The sequence below is a fragment of the Hemiscyllium ocellatum genome, chromosome 30 (genome assembly GCF_020745735.1).
Source record: "Hemiscyllium ocellatum isolate sHemOce1 chromosome 30, sHemOce1.pat.X.cur, whole genome shotgun sequence".
In the NCBI taxonomy this organism is placed as follows: Eukaryota; Metazoa; Chordata; class Chondrichthyes; order Orectolobiformes; family Hemiscylliidae; genus Hemiscyllium; species Hemiscyllium ocellatum.
The window spans coordinates 8,038,261-8,044,260 of NC_083430.1; the positions used below are offsets into that span (position 1 = coordinate 8,038,261).

Here is a 6,000-nt window from a genome sequence, read left to right on the forward strand (position 1 = left end):
CCTTGGAGTTAGCCAAAGATCTCAAATAAACCACTATTGCATTTCTTATCCCCCATCAATTCTTAACAATAAACAAGAGATATTGAAATTCTAATTCATGCAATATACATCAAAAGTCCATTTAATTCTCAGTGCCTTCACTTACTTGATTCTTTAAAAGATTCACAGATCCCTAAGGAGTCAATAATTTCTATCACAGAAGAGCCTCCACTTTATTATAAACCTTGCTGCTCGTATCATTGAATAAGTAAGATTCCATAATAGACCATAATAATGACAGTTCAGTTTCATAGTGGACACACAATAAATACTCACAAGATTCAACAGATTGAATATTATAATTTAATCTATTCAATGTATGTTTAACAAAATAACATTAATTAATGCAGCAAGAAACAAAGCTATATATGACAATTTGCAAATCTATCTAAAGAAAAAGAAAGATTCAAACTATTTCCCTAACTATATCCTTTACTGATACTCAACCCCAGTGATGAATCACTCCTTTACTTCTCTCTAAAATTTCATTTTCATTTTCAAGTGAGTGTCCTTGGAAGTGGATCACAAGCAGTGTCCTTTTGGCAATTTTGTGCATTCACCAAATACAATTCTTTACATTACTACCTGTCCCTGAGACTCACAAATGCAGGCTAAGTCACTAAACTAATCTTAAGTACACGTTGATAGCTTTCATAACTAGATTAGATTTCCTACAGTATGGAAACAGGCCCTTCAGCCCGACAAGTCCACACTGACCCTTTGAAGAGTAACCCACCCAGACCCATTTCCCTTTGACTAATGCATCTAACACTAAGGGCAATTTAGCATGGCCAATCCACCCTAACCTGGGCATCTTTGGACTGTGGGAGGAAACCAGAGGACCCAAAGGAAACCCACACAGACACGGGGAGAATGTGCAAACTCCCCACAGATAGTTGCCCAAGGCTGGAATTGAACCTAGGTACCAGGCACTGTGAAGCAGCAGGGCTAACCATTGAGCCACTATGCCACCCCTTATAAAGTATGGAATACTTCACAAATTTGTGTGCCATCCTTGTGCAGGGGCCATGCTAATCATCTCTGTATCGCTCCAATTTTACTATATGTCCTGCTGAAGTGAATATTACTTTAACTACCTTTAAACAGCTAAACATCACATCTGCTGGTATGGATCTTTTCTTCTGAACTGAAACGGTTTCTGGCTTTTTGTCTCTTTCTGTACTGATCTCAGTAAAGATGAGATAGTATGTAGCTTAAGCCGCATGATTTCTTGGAAATGCTAATTTCGCCCAATGTTAAAGGAAATGAGTTTATGACACTTTAAAAAACAAGTCACCATTGCAGTACTAAAACTAAACCATACTACCACAATGTAACCAGGGCAGCACAGTGGCTCAGCAGTCAGCACTGCTGTCTCACACGACCACCGAAATAATTGTGCAGAGGCCAGTATCCCGTCACCAAGTCACCCTTTATTTAAACAGAGGGAAAGTAGGACCAATCTGAAATGAGGAATTAAGAGAGCGAAAAGGGGTCATGCAATATCTTTAGCAAACAGGGTTAAGGAAAATCCCAAAGTCAATTATTCATATATAAGGAGCAAGAGGGAACTAGAGAAAGGGTTGGCCCACTCACGGACAAAAGAGGAAAGTTATGCATAAGAAAATAGGTGAGATTCTCAATGAGTACTTTGCATCAGTATTTACCAAGGAGAGGGACACGATGGATGTTGAGGTAAGGGATAGATGTTTGATTGTTCTAGGTCAAGTCAGCATAAGGAGGGAGGAAGTATTGGATATTCTAAAAGGCATTAAGGTGGACAAGTCCCCATGGCTGGGTGGGATCTATCCCAGCTTACCGAGGGAAACAACAGAAGAGATAGCTGGAGCCTTAACGATATCTTGCAGCATCCTTAACACGGGTGAGGTCCCAAAGGACTAGAGAATTGCCAATGTTATCCCCTTGTTTAAGAAGGGTAGCAGGCATAATCCAAGTAATTATAGGCCAGTGAACCTGATGTCAGTGGTAGGGAAACTGCCAAAGATACTGAGGGATAGGTTGTATTTACATTTGGAAGAAAATAGGCTTATCAGTGATAGGCAGCATGGTTTTGTGCAGGGAAGGTCATGTCTTACCAACTTAATAGAATCCTTTGAGGAAGTGACAAAGTTAACTGATGAGGGAAGGACTGTAGATGTCATATATATGGCCATCAGTAAGACATTTGATAAGGTTCTGCATGGTTGGCTAATGGAGAAAGTGAAGTTGCATAGGGTAGAGGGTGTACTAGCACATCTATCCTAACCTCAACATCCATCAAGGCCCTCTCAGTGAGTACCTATGCAAAGTACTCATTTAAAAAAAAATCACACCCATTTTTTCTGACTCAGCACATAACTTTCCTCATTTATCCTTGAGTGGGCCAACCCTTTCTCTAGTCATCATCTTGATCCTTATATATGAACAGTAGGCTTTAAGATCTTAACCCTGCAGTGGAGTAGAAGTGGAAGGGAGTTTCTTATAATAGAGAACTGTGACAGGTGGTGTTCCACAGGATCTGTGCTGGGACCACTGTTGTTTGTGATATGTATAAATGATCTGGAGGAAGATATAGATGGTCTGATTAGCAAATTTGCAGATGACATATTGGTGGAATAGCAGATAGTGAAGGGGACTGTCAGAGAATACAACAGAATATAGATAGGTTGCAGAATTGGGCAGAGAAATGGCAGAAGGTGTGCAATCTGGACAAATGCACGGTGATGCATTTTGGAAGATCCCATTCAAAAGCAAATTATACCGTAAATGGAAAAGCTCTGGGGAAAACTGATGTACAGAGAAGTCTGGGTGTTCAGGTCCATTGCACCAAGGGTGGCAATGCAGGGTGATAGAGGTCAAAAAAAGCTTGCTTTCCTCCATCAAACAGGGTAAGGAGTATACGCTACAGTTGCGTAAGACTTTGGTTTGGTCACATCTGGAATACTGTGTACATTTCTGGTCACCACATTGCCAAAAGGATGTAGATGCTTTGGAGAAGGTGCAGAGAAGGTTCATCAGACTGTTGCTTGGTACGGAGGGTGCTAGCCAAGTAGATTAGGATTTTCTTTTACACTAGAAAGATGGAAGTTGAGGGGGATAACCTGATTGTAGACTTCAAAGTTTGAGAGGGTGCTAGCAAGATGCTTTTTTCCCCACTCTGGGCTACTCAGTTACTAGGGCTCAGGAGTGCAAAGTGAGAGGGGATAAGGGAAGTGTGTGTGGAAAGTTCTTTATGTAGAGGTGGTAGAGTGGGGGGGGGGGGTACAGTTGCCTAATTTAAGATGTATCCCCAGCACCCATAGTGCTTGTGTACAGGTGTGAGACCAAGAAAGGCAACCACTGTACAAATCTTTTTTTCCTGCTGGTGGGAATTGAATAAATGAAATCAGGTATTTATTTTCCTTTTTATTTTAAGCTATTACAAAACAGTTAGTGATAGCTGTATACAACAGCAATTTTACAAGGGAAAGGAGCAGCAAAGCCAGGCCCCAAACCCTACTGTTCAAACAGTTTACAGGGAAGTGAGGACAAACCTCAAATCCCAGTCCTACATATAAAAGACAATGATATTTGTACATAAAACACCAATCCAGTTGCATTAAAAAAGTGCATACAATACAGACCTGGCAAGCCATCCCTCCCACCTTTTGATCACTAAAGCAGCCCACCCCTACACCTTCTGGCTCTTGGTCCACCCCATGCCCCTTCCAGTTCAGTATGCCCTGACACCTTTTGACCTCTGGGGCAGCCTGCCTCAGTACCCACCCAGGGTGACAGTGCTGAGGGCAGCTACCTGCCTTCTGGCTCTGTCTACCCCTATCATTGGGCTCACCCACCCAGCTGCCAATGGGCTATCTTAGTACACCCTGCAGCCACCTGTAGGACAGCCTGTCCCCTTCCCTGGGACAGCTGCAGGGTAGCCTGCAAGCCTTTTGGATCTCCGTCTAGCCCTATGCACCTTCTGGCGCTCAGCTGCACTGACACCTTTCAGCCACCTCTAGGACAGCCCTTCTCAGAACAAGTGCTCAAAATGGCCTACTCACCATCTGGCTCTCAGGGCAACTGGCATCAGGGTAGCCTACCCACCCTCCAGCTTTCAGGACAGCCTACCAACCTTCAGGTTCACAGGATGGCCTACCCACACTCCGACTCTCAGGGTGACAGCTTTCAGGATGACCCATGTGTTGGAAGGCTCAGTAAGGCCTGCCAGACCCAAGGACAAGTCTTCAAAATAGAGTCCACTCCCAGAAATGAAGTCCACTCCAGTTTGAGGTGCATTGTCCAAAACGGAGCCCACTCCAAACTGCAGAATCCACTTCTGAAGGCAGCAAATGCACAGCATACAGGTGTTCAGTCTCCGTAGAGTCCTGGCCCAGCCTTGAAAAACCAGGCCCACTCCCAGAAACATAGTTCAGGTGCAGTTAACTCACAGGGGTTTGGTCCACTCCTGAAAGATCTTCATCCAAACTACAGGATACAGCAAGTGCTCACCTCCCAGCACACTCAAGTGTTCAATCTTGAGGCCCAGTCCCAGGGCTCGCCTCCCCACAGGAACAGCTCCTCTGGTAAACTGTCTGTCTTCACAAGGGCTCAGTCAAAACACCAATAAAAAGAAAGTGAAGACAAGTACAAAAAAAAACAACTACAGTCCAAGGGCTAACCACTACCATAAAAATTAACATTTGTCCATTTTTGAGAAAAGGACAAGAGAGAAAAAAAAACGAGATAAAAGAGTAACACAGGCTGTAACCAGCCACTGAAACAACAATCCCCTAACAAGAACTAAGTTACACCTGAAACACATTATGTGAACTCCTGCTGCAACAATTAGTCCTCACTAAAAGGAATGTCAGTTGTTAACAAACTGGCTAAATAATTCAGCCAGTTCAGGAATCAGGCTTTTCCCCCTCCAGAAAAAGGGAAGCAGAAACCACCAGTAACATACTGACTATAACACCAGCCAGCACAGAGTCAGTCCCCTCAACTGAGACTGAATCTCCTGTTTTTTTTAAACTGGAGATTCGAAATTTCCTGGTTATTTTTTAAAAATTTATTAAACAAATTACAAAAGTTTACAAAAAACATTTGCAGCTGTACAAGAGACAGCAATTTTACAGGGAGAGGAGCAGCAAAGCTAGGCCCCAAACCCTACTGTTCAACCACATTACAGGAAGATGAGGACAAACCTTAAATCCAAGTTCCACATATGACAAGACAGTGACAATGACATTCGTACATCAAACAATGCAGTTACATACAGAAGTGCAGACAATACAGACCCAGCAAGCCCCTGTCCCTCTCACCTTCCGACCACTCTAAGGCAACCCACCCCTACCCACCTTCCAATTCTCGGTCCCCCCCAAGCCCGTTCCAGTTTTCAGTCTGCCCAACCACACCTTTCGACCACCTCTAGGACAGCCCAACCCAGTACCTGCCCGGGGTGACAGCGGTCAGGACAGCCTACCCACCTTCCGGCTTCACTAACCACCCTCCGCACCTTTCGACCACCTCTGGGGCAGCCTGCCCTGGTACCTGCCTGGGGTGACAGCGCTGAGAATGGCTACCTGCCTTCTGGCTCTCAGGGTGACTGGCATCAGGGTGGCCCCACCCACCCTGTAGCTTTCAGGACAGCCTACCAACCTTCAGGTTGACAGGATGGCCTGCCCACCCTCCGGCTCTCGGGGTGATTGCTTTCAGAATGACACATGAGCCTCCCAGCAAGGCCTGCCAGACCCAGGGACACAAGACAGTGCAGGTGATAGACCCAGGAAACCATAATACAGTTAATTACCAAAAAAAAGGTCCTTTCTGGTACGCAGTCCAAATCTATACATAGAGTCTTCAAGATATGGAATCCATTGCCAGGAAGAGTCCACTCCAGTATACAATGTACATTGTCAGAAACAGAGTCCGCTCCAAACTACACAGAGTCCATTACTAAAAACAAAGTCTGCAACCAAG

General features: G+C 44.3%; 1 non-coding gene across 1 annotated transcript; it reads right to left on the reverse strand.

Annotated features, from left to right (window-relative positions):
- Positions 1-1,017: 1,017 nt before the first annotated feature.
- LOC132830174 (U6 spliceosomal RNA) lies at positions 1,018-1,122 on the reverse strand. Its single transcript, XR_009646337.1, has one exon. It is a non-coding gene; the product is annotated as a U6 spliceosomal RNA (small nuclear RNA).
- Positions 1,123-6,000: the final 4,878 nt, after the last annotated feature.